General features: G+C 34.8%; 1 protein-coding gene across 2 annotated transcripts in view; it reads left to right on the plus strand.

Annotated features, from left to right (window-relative positions):
• Positions 1-18766, plus strand: part of LOC103557777 (N-deacetylase and N-sulfotransferase 4) — a 389440-nt gene that overhangs the window by 116752 nt on the left and 253922 nt on the right. The window contains exon 1 of one of the 2 annotated variants that reach the window (XM_008530458.2): positions 10703-11154. The exons of the other annotated variant lie outside the window; for it this stretch is intronic. The gene's annotated coding sequence lies outside the window, so the exon portion shown is untranslated. Of the gene's footprint in view, positions 1-10702; positions 11155-18766 lie in introns of those variants that run through there. 2 annotated transcript variants of the gene reach the window in all.

The raw sequence follows: 18766 nt of genomic DNA on the forward strand, positions 1-18766 counted from the left end.
TAAATTTAGGATCATATAGTACCAAAGCAAAAATGTTTTGTTTTGTTTTTAACTGTTTTCTAATGTGGATTTTATTCCATGTCTTAACTGGGAAGAAAAATTTCCTGTTGAGACTATGAGTGACATGTCTACTTTGAGCTCCATCTTTACCTTTGCAATAAAATAGCAAATTTAAGCAATATAGAATGTGTTGGATTTATGGAAATTGCAGAACTAAACAGAGCGAAGAAAAATCTTCAAATTTACTCACATTTAAAAAAGTGTGTTTTTTCAAAAACTCTTAATATAGATAAAAAATTATTTTCAAAATCATATAATAAATTCTACTGAAAAGAAAACGTGTGATATTTATATTTCCTTGCTTCAACTCACATAATCTATAAAGTAGAATAAGATCTTTTAAAAATGGTTTTAGACACAGAGGAAACCAACTTTATAGGTAAGTTAAATAATTCTGTGTAACAAACTAATCAAAATTCAGCAGCTTAAATATACATTTATTTTATTCCTTAAAGGTGTTAAGATTTGGATTTCCAAGTGCTTATCAACTGAAACTTCATAAAGGCAAACAATTGTAGTACTAAAGTGAATTACTATGAACACTATTACTATTACTATTCTGTTATTATTTACATAATGAGGGCAATGTTAATATATAACTCAAAGCTCCATTTATTTTTACGCCCATTGCATTAATATGGTCTGCCTCTGTTTCTGTTCTCCTGTGTTGCTTATGAATCAGCAGATCAGCTGGGGTCAGTTGATCTGGCTGGGCTCTGGTAGTGTTGACGAGGCTTGCTCATGTATCTATAGGTCAGCTAGGGCTCTGCTCTAAGCTGGCTTGGCTAGGACGTCTTAGCTGGGCAATGTTGGTCCACACGTCCAGGCATGTTCTTTTTACAGTGATAATGACATTTGAAGAGAGTAAGTAGAAACACATAATGCCTCTCAGGCTTCAGCTTGGACCAGCATAATGTCACTTTCTCTTCATTCTATTGGCCAATACACATATATAGCAGAATCAAAATATGGTAGCTCTCTTACTGGGAGGAACAATAAAGTCACGTGACAAAAGACGTTAATACTGGCAAGAGTAAAGAAGTGGAGCCAATAATGCCTTCCACCACATTTTCCTTCTTTTCTCTTTATTTTGAAGCACTGATTTTTTTTTCCTTACTCATGGCTGCACATTTCACAAAAGAAAAGCATTTTCTTTAAATTTTAGAGTTAGGTTGAAGCTAGTGTCACTATAGACAGTGCAGAACTAAAATGAGCTTAAATAGTGGCACTCTAAAATCATTTTGGCCTTATAAGGTAGCAGTAAGATTTCTATGCTGCAATAAAGTATGGACTTTCTGTTTTACCACAAATAATCATGAAAAAATACCGACTGCTTCCTTCCCTGGCTCTATGGCAACTCATGTCTCCCTTTAATTGGAAGTTCGGGATTTCTAAGTGTTTGTCTATAAATTTATAACTGCAAGCAATTAAATTTCTAAAGGGAATTAACATATTAGTTATTCTGTTGTAGTCTACACTAAGAGGCTATGTTATTATTGTATAATTCAAAGCTCCATTTGTTTCTATGTTCATACGTTAACCTGGCCTGCCTCTTTGACTCTCTATTCTCCAAAGAATAACATCATCTATTAACAGCCACTTTGTGAAATGAAAACAATGTGCTGTTAAGATTATAAAAATAGTCAGCCGAATGGAAAAATTAGGAAAAGTTCTAACTATAAAACCGTGGAAATGACTTGATCTTTTTATATTCAGTATTGCATAGATATATAGCGAATCTAGATTTGTATTTTTCAAAATATAGGCCACTTTGTGCATTTACCTTAATAAAGTAAGATCAGAATTTCAAAATGTTTATGAAAGGGAAAAGAATGCAATAGAACAAAAAAGAAAGTACTAAATGCACTGCACATAGTTATAGTAAGAATTGTTTTTATGAGATGCTTGCTTCTACTGTGTGTGTGTGTGTGTTTGTGCTGTGAGTCACAAAAATTCTACAACCAGTAACCTAGATTGTGATATCATAGCATGGATCTGAGAAATTCTCTGCTTTATACTTCTTTTTCAAACCAGAAAAAGAAATTGTATAATTTAAATTAAAGTATACAGAAAATAAAATCTCATAAATTTCCCTCATTTTATTTCTACCATTAGAACATTTCAATGGCTATGATCCCATACCACTTAGTATGTCTAAAGTCTAACTTAAATAGTTCTTGCTATACTGGCTTTTAGACCAGGTCTGATATAGATAAGTTTTTGTATATAAGATATTTGTGGAGCAGATATTAAAACCTGAATGCTGCCAAATTATTGATAACTTGCCAATTGCCAAATGATTGATAACTTGCCAAGGTTGAATGCATCACTCCTATCCCATCAAGTGTATTATAGAGTATAGGGTTTCAGACGGCTACCTGAAAGCCCACCAGGCTAACAGAGTTACATAAAGGAGCATTCTCTACAGAAATTCACTCAGAGAAACTCTTTGGTATAGTGGAAAGGTAACAGGGCTAGGAGTCTCTGAGTTCTCTTGTAGAGTCCAGATTTGCTGCTCGTGTCTCAATGTTCTAACCTTTACAATGTAGACAACACTGCACTAATCATAGGATCATTGTGAGACTCAAAACAATCTATGAGACATCTTTTGTAAACTCTAACATACTTTTTAAAATGATTTGAAGATGACATGATTTGTCATTGAATGTATGATGAAAGCAAGCGTATTGAAACAAACCTCTGCTGACGGCAGTGACCGAGAAAGTCAAATTCAGCAAATAGCCTTTTTGCCTACAACACCCTAACAGGAGACATGGAAGGGCCAGGCCAAATAGTGATTCATGCTGGGGAAAGAACTCCTTCTAAGGTAATCTGGAAATCTCAGATAGGGATATAAACCAGATCGTTCCAAATGGAGCTCTTGCTTAATTGCAAACACACACATGTGCACACATACACACAAGCACGCATACACACATCTTAGTTTGGCATATTGGGGAATATTAATTATTTAGACTTGAAAAGTTGTACTTGACAAGTAACGGACTTTATTTTAAAGATTAGCATAACTTAATTTGAACTAAACAATTTATTTTACTTTTATTTGACGTTCATGTACAAAGCAATATCCTAAACAAAAAGTCTAGTTTTCTATTCTTATGACTAAGGGGCTGAAAATCTGACTTACAGTTTTATTCATTTTAGTTCGTTTATGTTAGCCCTAAAATACTTCCTACATGATATCATCACCATAATCTTGGAAAGGACATCTCATAACAAGGGGAACTTGGAAAGTCATCTCGCTTCCAGAATTGCATCTGAGGCTTATCTGATAGACTGTTAGAGCACTCCCCATAACTCCATGTACTCCATGTCACCATGTATGTTGAAAAGTATAGGTAACTAGATGTTTAAAGTAGTATCGTGAAGGGCTGGCCCCATGGCTGAGTGGTTAAGTTCACGTGCTCCACTGCAGGCAGCCCAGTGTTTCGTTGGTTCAAATCCTGGGCACGGACATGGCACTGCTCATCGAGACACGCTGAGGCGGCGTCCCACATGCCACAACTAGAAGGACCCACAACGAAGAATGTACAGCTGTGTACCGGGGGGCTTTGGGAAGGAAAAAAATAAAATCTCTAAAAAAAAAAAGTAGTATCATGATTTAACGGTATTAGATAATGCACAATGTCCCTCCTTTACTAATTTCATTACAAGCTCAACACAAATTAGCAGTTACTATAAAGGTCAGTTGATGAGTAAATGCTTTAAGTTGTAATTATATTTACCCTCTTTGAGAGGAAAGGACTTATGGCAAAGAAACCATTTTTGGAGTTATAAGAGAGATAGGAAGGTAAAAGAGTGCATGTGTAGTTAGTAATAGAAATAACTTTGAGATCTACAGCTAAGTACAGCTTTGCACACTCCACGCTCCATCCCTGCACTTTGGCCATATCCCTAGAGACCCCACAGGACGTAAGCTACACTGGGGTTTTATCCCTGGGTAATTTCTACTGTCCTCCCCCACCTCACACACGGTCTCACTCATGTGCTGCCCTTTCACTACTCAACACAGATTTTTGTGACTCAGTGATGCTAGATTTGAAAGATAGACATGGCTTTCATTTTGTTTGTAGTTTACTTTTCTTTTCCAGGGATGAAGAAGGCACTATTTCATAATATTGCTGTTAAACTAAATGGCTATATATATAGAGAGAGAGAGAGAGAGCAGTTGTATGATAGAATGCAATATACTATTTGAGATTCAGTGATTGAGTCCAATTATAGGTGAAACAGGAGGCTATTCACTGAAGCAATCTACCAGTAAGCAGGATACCAAATTAATTTTCTTTGCTTTTGATGAGTCTCCGCTCTGTGTTTGTGTGCATCATTTTACATGTTAGTCAGAGTTGGAGGGGAAGTACAGCATCAAATTTATGGCAACAGCAGTTTTTTTTAAACCATATCAACAGAGATGAATTGGCAGATTCTTGGTTCACCATCTTTTATACAATATTGCCCTCTATGGGAACCTAAAATAGTGAGGATTTTAGCAGAGTGATAAGTATATTCTTTGATGCACCTCTGTGGTCATCACATGCCTTTTTTACCCTCTAAATTTAATTAGTTCTCTCTTCTCCACCCTCTAACAGACATAAACAACTAGGCTGGCAAACAAATTTATCATTTCTTTATTATCTAGTGTGTTCATAAGTATTATTTTACTTTATTCATTACAGACTTCATTTTACTTTATTTTAATTTATTTTATGTTGCATTTGATTATTTGTTTTGTTTTCTTTTGGCAAAATGTCTCTGTATTCAGAGTACTGCATTTATTTCCAGTTAATTCATAATCATTTCATGTATGATAATTTCTATTCAGAAAGGGGAAACTTTAAGTAAAATGATATTTGTTATAACATAGAAGATATACAAATCACATTATATGATGGAGCATTTAGAAATTACAATGTCATTCTTTTGATTCCAAAAATACAAATCAAATTAAATATATATTAAAATTTTTAAATATTTAAAGAATGAAGACTTTATTCTTACTAAAATCTTTTTATTCACTAGTGATATTAGGGAGACTTAAATGACATCAGTTCTAAAAAGGAAAACTAATCTGGGTTTTCTTATCCGTGGGGAAAATTGCTTTATAATGCATCTTTGTATCTTCATTTTGAAATGAGTTGGTGCTTCCATTTGTAGAATACTGAACTGGTTCAGTGTATGCATTGAAAATATAGTTTTATGTGAAATGTTGGTACACCCATCTCCCATTTCCTAGCTCTGAGTTGCCACCATACATTCATTCATTCATAAGTTTATTATTTAAGTGAAAATATCTACTCTATACAATGGTACTGCCCCAAGTATTGAGGATACAACACTCCAAAAAGAAAAAGGTAATGATCTCTGTCCTCAAAAAGCAAAGACTTCATTTCTGGGGTTATGATTGAGACTCAAAATTAGTGTGTGTCTCTAAGACAGACAGTGGTAGCAATGTAGTGCTGTATACCTTACTGCTAACTGGTTACAGAAGGTACCAGTGGACTTACAGGTCATGGAGTTCAGCCTGGCCCCAGTCATTATATCTAATATGTTTACTCATATCACCTTTCAAGAATAAAGGAGGCTTTCAACCATTGCTGGCTAGCTTTCAAACATCATGTTGTTATACCATTGCTCACAACTCATCCTCTTAACTCCCAGCCCCAACACACACACCTCTATACTAAGCCAAATAGGAGAAAGAATGGGAGCATCCAGTGAAATATCCCAGAGTGATGGTAATTTAGAGTGAGGCACTGGAGCTGATTTATGAAGGCTTGGTGAAACATTAAGATTTCCCATGTTGCTCAGAGCATTAGCAGGAGTAGCTCGTAAATGAGATGCCTGTCCCTGAAAGACTGGAACAGACAGAAAACAAATGATATCAGGATACCTAAGATAAAAGAAATTTGCTAACAGATGAAACACAATACCCTATAGGACAGGAAGAGTTTTTACCGATTTATCACCATGATGCCAGGATTCTGGTCTCCAAGTAGGTTTCTTATTTTGAACATTTGGGACTTTAAATCAGAGGATATAAAATCACCTGACATATAAGACCTTAAAAGTCCTAACTCAAAAGGAAGTTGCCGTTAAACTATAACGAAATTTTGGCCAACACATTACAAAGCACATAGAAAGAGAAATGAAGAAACAAAGTAAAACTCCAGATTGACGACACCCCATCCGTACTGACACACTGCAGTATTTAAAGATTCTCCTCTGATAAGAGATGCCCACTGGAGTTGTGGCCTGATTAATGTACTTTATGAACACTATCCACCTTTGTGAAGCCTTAAAAAGGGAAATTCACTGACAATTCTCATAGCAAGGATCAGAAATGGAACAATGGTAAATTTAATTTCTGCTGTCCTCCCTCCCGTCAGCAAGGGTCTCCCTTGTGGGCGACCCTTTCACTGCACAACAAAGATTTTTGTGATTCAGAGATGCTTTGGCCAACATCTGCTACTTATTAAAAATCGCGTTCCTTTAGGCAGTTGTCAGCCAAACTGGACTTGGACTGTTTAGTCTGTTTGTTCCCTTACTTGACCTTTCAAGCTTTGCATCTTCAAAGGACTTATTTGAATCAGTAACATGCCAATTTTTCTCTTGCTAAAACAATGCACTATAGTGATACTGGCAAGAAGGTTCTTTCTTCCAACCTGAGGATCCCATTTTTTGCCCTCTCTCCATAGCTTGCTAACAAGAGATCCAGATGTGTGATACGATAACATTTAAGTCAGTGACTGGAGTCCTTATTATAGAAATGATGCTCTATGGCACTAATTTTTCTCATCATGTGTATGATTCTAATGGAGTAAAACTGACTTTATGCCCCTTGATACTCTTTTTTTCTCTTAGGAGTTCTTATCTGACTAGCAGAAGGGTTTATTTTTTTCTCCTAAAAAAAGGGTTTTGTATTTGTCACTCAGCCCAATTAGAGACTTCCCTCCTCCCCCCACTCCCTCCCCCGTCCCCCTAAGGCATAGACTTTGACATAGCAGTTTCTTCTATTCAGGCTTTTTTCTTTAAAAAAGAGTTAGTCAGAGCCTTTCATGTTAGTTGGGACAACTGGAAAGTTGCTCACGATAAAAAAGTTAGTAGTAATTGCAAAGAAAGGGGACAGAAAGTTGTATCATGGTCATAGAATCCTGTATGCATAAGCTTTAATAGTTTAAATTGTAAATTAAATTAGTTGTCTTCATTCAAAGTTGTCATTTTTGCAGTAAGAATTAGGAAGAGAAATGAAACTTAGAAAAATAAAAATGTATATTTAAAGCTATAATATCTTCTACTTATCTGTACATGGATGTGAAGTTTTTAAAAGATAGAAATTACAAAGTACTCGGAAAGATTTCTTTGGCATTTTCTTTGCAAATTTCTGTTTATTTTAGATGCATGGATTTAAAACTTGCCCCTAGCAACAATCAACAAAAAGGAAAATAATGAGAAAATAATGCATAGAAATTTTAGAAATTGTTAAACTTACTAAATTTTTCTGAAATCTAATGTTTCTATTAGTAGATATAATTACACTGAGCTTCACTGTAAAAAATGAGTTGACATATAAACAAAAAAGCGAGTTATCTTTTTTAATAAATGTGTTTGGTTTTGTTTTCTGTTTCTTCTATTGAATAAATAGGCATTGATTTATACCTTATATGCTTTATATACATTTTACGTGAGTATTACAGAATATTTTTAAAGTTTTTTATTTTTACAATTTCAAAACCATGCATATGACGCAGTTTTTGAACTTTTAAGGCAACTCAGTTGAAAAAAGAGGTTTGATACCAATTGAATAAAAATATGTGGAGATCCAAAAATGTATTAGTTCAACAAATTTAATTCAATTTAATAAAGATCCATTTAGGACTTAGTATATGTCTGGACCTACGTCTTAATAGATAAAGGAAAAATTATGTCACACTTCATGGAGTGTCAAAAAAAAATAGAATTCAACTATGAGCAGTTGGACAAATGCTTTGCATGATGTGTGTTATTATAAGCTAACCAGATAGATGCCATATCTGACAATGCGCGGCCTTCTCATTTGTGGAATACAAGTTAAGAGATTAAATAACACTTTGAGAAAATAATTCTTCCCTATCTTGTCTTGCATATCACATTCCCTGCTCACAACACTCAGGATCACTTCCCTCACACAAAAGATTAGAAAATGATGAAACAATAATTTCACAAGTAAGTTTTTTTAAATCATAGGAAAATACAAAATACAAAGGAAATTATAAGAAAATTATTCAAGGTACTTTTGGGATTATTTTATTTTTATTGTTTAGTATGAACACTGAATTTCTCAAACTCTCCCCAGGAGTTTGACAGAAAGCACTTTTTGGTTGGTTTCCATCATTTATACATGTGTACACCTGATGAGACCCTCTGTCCCCAAATTTTAGTTTATTTCTGAGTAAACAATAAGAAAAGAAAAGTAAACTCTTTTTTTCCCTCTTCCTACTATGAATTTGAACCCAGAATTTTGGGATTTCTTGTTTTTGAAGTTAGTGTTCAACAGATGTTTAAAAGCAGTTTATGTGAGAATTTTGTGTTCAGAGCATCTTCCATCAATACGATATATAACACGTTTATATTCACAGTGCTTTCACTTTATTATTCATTTCACTCCAAATGATATGATGTTTCTTCAGCTACAAGCATTGCTTTGGACTAATCCTGGAGAAAAAACTGATGAAAACTTTCACTTGTAATCAGTTAACACCAACTATAGTTATCACCGGTGCTGAGGATGTAAATCCTGGTCCACGTGTTAATGCCATGTTTTGCGATCAAAATCACTGTGTTGTCATTTGGTTCCAATAACTGAAATTAATCTGATAAAGTGGCATTTTTTATTGACTTATGAAGTAGAAATATGTCAATAAAATAAAGAACTGAGTATTTTAAAATAATATTTCTTTCCATTTTTGTGTAAGTAAGAGAAGAATGATGACTAAACCTAAATAAATAAATAAAAAGGCAATATTAGTATGAAAAACTACATAAAACCTTCAATCAGCTTTTTTATGTATTTTATTTTCTTTCTCAGTAGTTGATGTTTGGCATGATGTTGTTTAATAATAATTATTTTATTGAGACATCATTAAAATATTTGATTGTAATTTATCCATTTTTAAATTTAATGTATATCACAATGGAAATTCTCATTTGATTTTGAAATGCATCTTTATATTCCAAAGCTTCTTAAAGGTAGTACGTAGTTCTTGAACTCTTCTTTGAGCACTTTTAAAATACAAATTTCTGCTTGAGTACATTTTTAGCCTGCACCCCTGAAAAAATAACTGACACATGATATATGATCTATTAGTGATAGTGTTCATAAGTTTTGAAATAACTGGTAGATGTTCTTTTTAATTTACTGGATTTCTTTCTATCCTCTCTAGCATATATCTACAGCTTGCTGACCCTCAAAACCTTATGCAGTATAATAACTCTAGTAACACTGGGTGCATTAAAATTATTCATCCAAAAGTACATGTCATCATCAATAGATGCTGTGTTTTGAGGGACAACCCTTCCCCCGCAGCATACCGAAAGGGTCACTGATGCCGCCCCAGAAATTCAAGCAGAATTCTTTATAACCAAAGACACGCACACACTAAAAGGGCACACTAAAAGGGTACTTTGGGTCTGAGAGAAGTTAGCGGCTCTGTTCTCCAGCCTATAAGGGATCTTGGATTAAACTGTCATTAGGTCATCTTATTTCACTAAATTAAGTGATGGAGACTAAAGAAGGTACTGAAGCAAGAAGAGCCTAGGGAATTATATAGCCTGGAATGAAGAAATACACTTGAAAGCACTTTACTTTTACCTGCTATTTGAAGGAAAAGTTTAAGGAATTTTACATAAAATGTATAAATGTAATTTGTAATATCTTTATGAGTTAGTAGAGAGCGAAGAGCAAATCATCTTCATCTTATATTGCCAAGAGAAAAGTGAGACACGGAGGCAATTTTTGTCCATGCTCAGGAGAGGAGAGAACTTTTTTCCATAATAATCCAGTAATTTACCTCAGTTAATAAAACAATTCATACTACACACACACACACACATACACACACACACATGGCTACTCTTTCTTTTCTTTCAGCATCTATTATGGTCCAGAATATTGTTATTAATTTCAGGACTATGTAGGTCACCAATATTTCTCCAAGTTTCTTACTGCTCATTGTTGGCTTTTCATAAATTCATAATTCACATGTTTGGCATGCATTTACTTCAGAAAACCCTGTCTTGAACTTTTCTTTTTTAACCCAGAAGAATCTTTTGGTACAGTGTCATAGCTGCAAAGTGGAATTTTACTCTCGAATTTCATAGGAAATAGTCCAACTGTACAATGAAAGATTATGCAAATCCTCAAGGAGCATCTAATCAATCCCCGTGGTGTGAGAGGAATGCAGCTGATCGCTGAATTAGCTTCTATTGGAATGTATTCATGTGTAACATCCCACTGAGTGGATGACATCACAACAGCTCTAGGTCCTTGAAAGTCTTGAGGATGATTAGCTGAAGGAATTGGCTGTTTCTGCCAATCATAATCCGGCAGAACTGCCTTTATAGTTCTGGAGATGTGAGAGAAAGAGAGGGAGGGAAAGACCGACTACAGCTAACCAACAAGCACAGCCGCAGAAGCAGCAGCCGAGCAGGAGCAGCTGGTATTCCGGTGATTACATAGTTCTCATACCTCATAGCCTTTTTGCTGTCCTCGGTCCGCTCCCTGGAGTAACGCTCGTGTCCAAGAAGGAAGCTGCATTTTAACGGTGTGCTGAACAGAGGTTTGAATCATTCCAGCTGGCTGCTTGTTTTGAAAAGGACAATGTGTGTGTAAATAAAAAGAGACTCTGCTGGAAGAGTTCAGATGCTAGGACTGGAGCTAAAGAGTGCTCTCGGAAGATTGTTGAGGCACACTGTATGAACTGAAAGCTCCTTCTAATTAACCTGGAGCCAAGTAAATCTGAATACTGGATATCTCATTTTCTAACTCCGGACAAATTCAAGTTAGGAAAAGGGAAAAAAATTGAAATGCTTCTCTAGGTAAGTTATTGCTAATTTGCTGAAACCGAGGCGTGTACCATAAATGAATATATGTTGCTTAGTTGCTTAGCTATGTAAACAAGTTGAACACAATAAAGTTTTATTTGTGAAAGACTTATGTAGAAGCAGGTAGTAGTTTTAAGCCAAATTCAATCTCCCTTTTCAGCATGTGTGCTTACCTGACATTGTGCTTTATAGAAGTTATATTTGCACTATAAATGGAAAATACAGTCCTGCCTGAAAAAAGAGATGCACTTGAAGTATTTTAAACTGTTATCAGAACATGTACATAATAAACCCCTCACTTGATAACAATTTTAGCCTTTTCATATTGAAAATGTCGTTATTACAAATTCAGCATCTAAACTGTGGGGTTATAAATGTTTCCCTGAGAAGTGTTACTGATAACATGGCATTCAAATTACTCAAGATTGGAACTCCTCTCTTTGGGACCTGAGATTTACAGGCATGCTCTATTCTGACGGTCTGCTTTAGAGAGACAGCTGTCACAGACATTGGAAATTGTATAATAGTCACAAATTGCTTTTAAAGAAGTAGATGCTTTCCTACCAGCTCCTGTTAGGAAAGAAAAATAAATTCTTGGAGCAATATATATCATATGCCATAAGCATAGTTTCCCAGGAGAACAAATTCAGCTTTATTCTGTACCTGTAAATACCTCCAAATTCCTCATGCACAGAATAAGTTGGAAAATAAAAAAGGTTATTTAAATATGATTTTACTCATCCCTTCTAATATCTCTGTTGGAGAAAACTAAATAAAAAGGAAACCTTAAACCTGTATATTCCTTGTAATTTGTCCTAATTAAAAAAATACTGTATTTTTCAGAGTTACTATCATAGTATTTTCAAGTGATAATATATTTGGTTTATTATGATAGGTTATAATGTGAGTCATAATATAGCTCTGAAAAAGTTTCAGTAGTTTATACTTTATCATGTCTTTTTCAAATTCACCTTTTCTTGCCTCCATGGTGTCTTCTATCAGGATATTTTTCATCAACTCTAGATCATAAATGTTTTAAAGTAATTTACATACAAAGATACGGATGAGTTTTCTTAATGATTTTAGTTATTCATTCTCTCACCAACTTCATGGTTCAAATCCTGTGAGTTTCTTACCACAAGAGAAAATAGATGAAGACTAAAGTTACTGTAATTGGTTGAATTTCCCCCAAAGTAGGAGGCAGTGATTTTTCCCCACAAAGATTTAAAAAGGTGTTTTTTTCATCTCAAAAGAATAAGTTTAATTTCTTCTATTAAAAACATTCCAGTTAGCTATGTCCAGATGCCAGGTAGGTGTTATGTCGATTACAGTTTTTTCGTGAAGCAAATGTATGTAGACTCTAAAGTCCACTGATTTAAACAGTCTGTCTTCAACTGGAATTCAGGAAAAAAAGTAAATGATTAGTAAGCAAAATATATTTGCCATTTACATTTATCTCAAGACAAAGAATGGGAATTTAATACCTGCTCCGATTGTAGACATTTTTAGAGTAAGGAATCCTGTGAATATCTACCTTTGATGGTCAATATCACACAGCACTTACATTGATAGAAGTCTCATGATAAGCTAAAAGGGAAGATTTTTTGAAATTGAACACTATGAGAAATAGTCTTTGTTTTTTTCTCTGTATCTTAATGACAGTTGGTCAGCACTAAGATTGATGCTTAGAAAATCCTTTGAAAAAATTATAATGTGTATGATTTATTAACATGAAAATCACCGATAGAGGGAAATATATGTGCAATTTAGACACTCAGGCACTGTTCTAAATAAAAAAGGTAAAAGCTTCATGAGGATTTCAATATTTATTTTCCTTTCAATAAACTTGGAAATGGATATAAAATGCATTTTGTTTTCTGCTAGCTGAAGTTATCTAAGAAATGTGTCCATTTAAATGGTTTTCCTTAAATATCAAAAGGAAGTAATTGGAGACTATTTTATATAAATATATAAAATTATAATTTGGAGTTTCTATAGTTGATAACCAAAATAGAAACATATGCTCATATATATGTTCACCTCAGAAAAGGACAATCTTTTATATCTTCTTTGAGTATTAAAATGTTATACTTAGTCTTTCTTCCCCTAAAAATCATTTTGTAACTGGATTTCAAATAAACTTCATTTCTTAATTCAATCTCAACGCTAACATTACTTCTTAAAAGTGCTAAATAAATGTCTCTAACCCAGTAAAGTATTTGTCCCCAAAAGGTGTAATGTTGATATGATCCCCTTCCACGTTCTGTTTGAGTGGGAAACGTGCCATTGGGAATAAAACCCAAAGATCAAACTTTCTGTGCATCATATCGTACCAATTACTCAGGGAGAGGAACAGAGAAGCATTTAGCATGCCATGCAAGCTGGAAGGTTCTAGCTGGTGCTGCCTCCCCAGATTTTGACAGCAGCTGGGGAAACTTATAAAATCAAGCTTGAATATCAGCACTGGTTGGAAGCCAAGATAGAGAAGCTGGCACCCAGAAGGCTAATTCTCTCTGGGCTGAAATTCATTGATAATGCATTATTGTTTAAAGTCTAACCTGTTACTTTTTTCTGTAGCACAAACTGTGGGATATTTAAGAAACAAATTTATTTTCCAAGAGGAGTAAACTTTTAAAGTAATAAAGTTTCCGTCTTTATTAAATGTTGCTCTAATGAAAAATGTAAATAAACCTGGCAGAAACTCCTGTAAAACACTGCTTATACACAAGAGCAGAAAGGGAAATAAAGATGAAATGCATTGTCTAACCATTATCTTGGAGATGATAGAGCAATCAGAAATGCCACATATGGATACATGCCCCGAGGAAGAAGTGTAAAGGTTTTCGGAAAGTAACTGGCCCAGTAAAATTTACAATAGAAGTAGGCATACTAACACTGTTGCAGTATATGTCTTGTGAAGCCAGACAACAAAAAAGAAATACTCATCCAATATGTACTCCAAGTAACTAAGAAAAAGAGAAACTATGTTGTCCATTGATTTATTTTAAGTTTATGAAGTGAGAGATGTGGGTCAGGTGTCAGACATGATGCCACTGCCTTCAGCCATCATGGAGTCAGATTTAGCCAACCTTTTCTTAACACCTCAGGAAACTTTCAGCTATGCTGTTACAGGCTGTGTTAAATGCACTCTGTTTTTAGTCATTTTCAGTAATCTTCAGAAGTTTGAGGTGTCAGTGCAATGCAGAATTTTTATAAATACAGCCCTTTTTCCAAGCTTTCTTTATCTCAGTTTTCTAAGGAATGCTATCACACTCTAGAGTTGACAAATCTCAGATTTATTTTAGAATAATATTGACTTGATAACACACTTTCCAAAAACCCAAAATAGTCTGATATTGAAATCCAAACACATCAGTGGCTTTGGGCATTTCAAGACAAATAGATTTTTTAAAAATGTGAATGGTAACTTACTCTCCATTCCTACTGGTAAAAACATTTGAAAATGTGACTTGATATATTTATTTCCTTTGCTTTCTCATAAATTGCCTGTATTCATGAGTATCCATATAATTCAGGCCATGAAATAGATTATAACAAAATAACCTTCATTTGACAAATATTGGCTTGCAAGTGACTCATTGAGGAAATTTGCATATATAGACTACTTTAGAAATATTTTTTCTGCAGATAAATTTAAGATACTTCATTAATACTAAGCGATAATCACGACTAATTAATTGGAATTAAGGAAACATGAGAAGACAATAAAGAACTAAAAAAATACTATATTTGAATGCTTGAGAACCTAATCTGATAATGTGCTTAGGATATTTGAGGAAACAGAGCCGAAGACTCTATTAAGTTGTAGAATTGAGATTTCTGTGCCAAACTCAAGTTTTACACTTCTTAGAAATTGTTGCTTTCAATATTTGAAGAGTTCAGCAAGAAAGTAACTTTTAGCAAGCTAACACACACACACACACACACACACACATACACACACACACAGGCATACACTTCTTCTTCCCCCCCCCTTCCCAAATATTCCCTTTTCGGACATTCCATTGCCAGATGAACTTGTGTTGTGCTTTATTTAAAATATTTAGCCTCCTCATTAGAAGTCTTTAGTAGAATTTATCTTCCATCATAGCCTTGTGGAAGCTCAAAGTTAGCTGGCCAAGTCCAGTGTGTTCAAGCAAAAAAATAAATGTAAAGATGCTTCCTTATTCTTTCTTCACTCGCTCCTTTCTTCTTTTTTCCCCTCTTTTTCATTCTTCTTTCCTTTCCCTTCCTCACTCTTCCCTTCCCTTTTCCCGTTTTCTTCTTTCTCTCCATCCTCTCCTCCCTCCCTTTCTCTCTCCTTCCCTTCTTCCCTTCTCTCCTTTCTTCCTTTCCTCCCTCCTCCCTTCCTTCTTTCCTCTCTTCATTTTTGCCGCCTAAGCTTAAATACCCTCTTGCAAAGTCTAGGACCAAACCACTCATGTTTAGTATGACAGCAGTTATCTAATGGCCAAGTTTGAACACGGGAGTGGTTGGGAAAAACGCACAGAAAAAGTGGGTAAAGTTCACTAAACAATAAAAGAAAGATAAGGTAGGATGGGAAATTCATCATGTCAGAGAAATAGTGATGTCGGCCTTAAAATATTGGCTGTTCTCCCATCTATGAATTCCCATTTAATTTACTAAATTGTTTAAGAAGAGTCCTTTGCTCCCTTTCCATATTCCTTTTCATTGTCAGTGGACTCTTTTTCACACAGCAGAAGCAGCTTAGTGGCAAAAATAAAATAATAAGTGTAAATAATCCTTATACTAGTATTTTAAATGCCCATAAATCATTTTTATATTTAGTAGTTAAAACGTGGTAGCATTCATATGTAGCCCAAGGACCAACCGACTGCCATACTAATGGAAGAAAAAGAGAGAGGGAAAACTATTTTGCACATTAAGATGCTTTGGCTTGACTCCATTCCTGAATCAGAAATTCGGTTGTAGACTGCTGATGCACAGAATTTGTCATATTTCATCAGACATCTCAAAAGAGTTCTTCTTCTTGATGTACTGAATAGTCTTTCACGCCTACATAAAAATCATTTAAACCTCAGAAATAAATATAGCGACACTAAAGATTAATAGAAGGAAAGGAAACAGATGCAGGGATGCATATGCTCCTGTGAACGCATGTAAAAGTCCTAATTCTATTCATTACTCTAAAGTTCAAGGGAAGAATTAGAATCAGAATTTAAATTGCATTTGTTTCCCAACCAGTCTTTCACTAATAGTTATATCAATCCAGTTGAGATTTCACATACTACATTAAGTAAAATTAAACACAGGCAATTATTTTAAAATTAGACATTAATTAATTTAAAGCATTATGGCTCCTGATATCTCAGTTTGTGCACCCGCTTTCCTTGGAATAAGGCAACTTCTTAACCACAAAAATGATGCTCAAATTGGTCAATCGAGGTTGAACTCGATTTAGTACTTAAGTTGCTCTGTTTCTCCATCTGGACATGTTTTCCACTTTAAACAGAGAAAATAGCCTTTCCTTTTTGTCCTGTAATGTTCATAATGATAATGATAAATATTATTATCCATTATTTTAAATATGTGCCAGATAGCATTCAGGATGCTAAGGTGAACAAAACAGCTCTCAGGAGGCTTACATTCTGGTGGGAGAAAACAGGCAGTAAAGAAATAAGCCCCTCTGATAGGGCTGTCGTACTATGAAGATGAATAAATCACGGTGGTAGGTTAAAGGTGTAAGTGAGAGCTATAGAGCTGATCAGGAAATACCTTTCTGATAAATTGACACTCAGAAAATCTATTTAAAAGTTACATGCCCAACTGAGAACATTACTTCATCTTGTAGAAAAATGTGATAAGGAGTAGCAGCTTCTTGTAACATGCAAGCTGACAGGCTGAATTTTGACTCTGCCTATTGATGATCATCCTCAGTTCTGTGAAATTGTTTAATAGAGCTTAGGATATGGCACAGAATTTCTTTCTCTGGAAAGTAAAAGACTGATCAGTTTTAGAAAATATAATTCTTTACTTCTACTGTTTACAGTTCTAAGGTATTTGAAAAGTAGTATGTGAGTAAATTATCTCAAATTATTGTATTTTTCCCTACAGCCTGAGAGTTAATGCTATTATTAAAACTTCAGCAGCAGCAGAAGGGGTCCCCTATCTCATTCTCACAAATTGGTGTGTGTAAGAACCAAAATTCTAAAAGATCACTCAGTTGGCCAGAGTAATGGACTTTACATAGTGAAATTACAGAGGGATAACTGTAATTATTGAATTTTTTTTAAATTCACCATTTTTCAAAAGTACTTCAAACTCAACAAGAACCAGAAATAAGATGACTAATATAATGCTAATGCAAACAAAGTTAATTAACATAATCACACTACTAACATCAAAGAAACAGTGATCAGTAATCCTGCTTAGCACAGGTCTAACATCATCTGGCCTATTGACCAGTCTCAGGTTCCTGGTGCCTCATATTAGGAGCAGCTTTCTCTGACCTTCCTTTTCGCCCAGGGTGGACCATTGTCCCTGCCCTACTCTCTCAGTTGTATCACAGTACCTACTACCTTAAAGTGTAATTACTGTGTATGTATCAGTGCCCCCAATTTAACCAAAAGATTGTGATGGCAGGAATGCTTAGAGAATGCTTGACCTATAGGCAATTAGCAAAGTTTGATAAATGTAAAAAATGAGGAGACGTGTGGGAAGTATGTCATATGAGCACCAGTTGAAGAAACAGAGAAGATATTTAAAGAAAAAAAGACTGTAGAGGAAGAGCATAGTTACCTATATGTGTTGCAGAATTATTTTCTTTTTTGTGAAAAAGGAATTTGTTTTATGTTATGTGACACCAGAGAACCAACATATGAAGGATATTTGGAGGTTGTTTCTATGCAATATCAGGAAAAACAATACATTCTAAAAATCAGTGAGATTCCAGTCAATCGAAGCAACCAACACAGGTTGGAGTGCCGAGTATCCAGAAGGCTTCTGCGGAAGGAATTTTGGCTTTGGGAAGGAGACGAATGGCAGTTACCAAGGTTTCTTGTTTTTCACCGCGTAAGTAGGAGGAGTGAGGTAAATGCTTTAGAGTGATTGCTCTGCCCACCTGAAACCCAGGTCTAGCAGTTGGTTAGAAGGCTGCTCAACAAAATGCACGTAAATAATGATTGGGTAAAGAGACCTAGCGGGCATATATTACTCAGGACGTGCTCTAGAGTGTAAAAGCAACTTTTCATAAAAGGATCATTTACAAGCTGTATAATCTCTTAAATAAGGAAATGGTAAATATCCTAATTAAGCGAAGGATTGACTTTTTAAAATTTAAATATATTGGTTTTGCTGGTCTTTGAGCCAGTCCAAGAAAGAAAATATCTAAAGATTAGATGCATGAATAAGAAAGATACTTCTGGCTTCTGTGAACTTCTAATTGATAAGGAATGTAGAGATTGTTTGGCTTCCTTGTGAATGTCAGCCCTGTTAGAGAAGAGTTGCAGTCATAGAAACAAATGTGGATTGATTTAAAGATGAGATGGCATCATGACGTAGAAGGCAGGAGATAATGTTGAATTCCACTAAAGCTAGATTCTAATTCTAGCTTTGCCCTTACTTG

The sequence above is a fragment of the Equus przewalskii genome, chromosome 2, assembly GCF_037783145.1.
Source record: "Equus przewalskii isolate Varuska chromosome 2, EquPr2, whole genome shotgun sequence".
Taxonomy (NCBI): domain Eukaryota; kingdom Metazoa; phylum Chordata; class Mammalia; order Perissodactyla; family Equidae; genus Equus; species Equus przewalskii.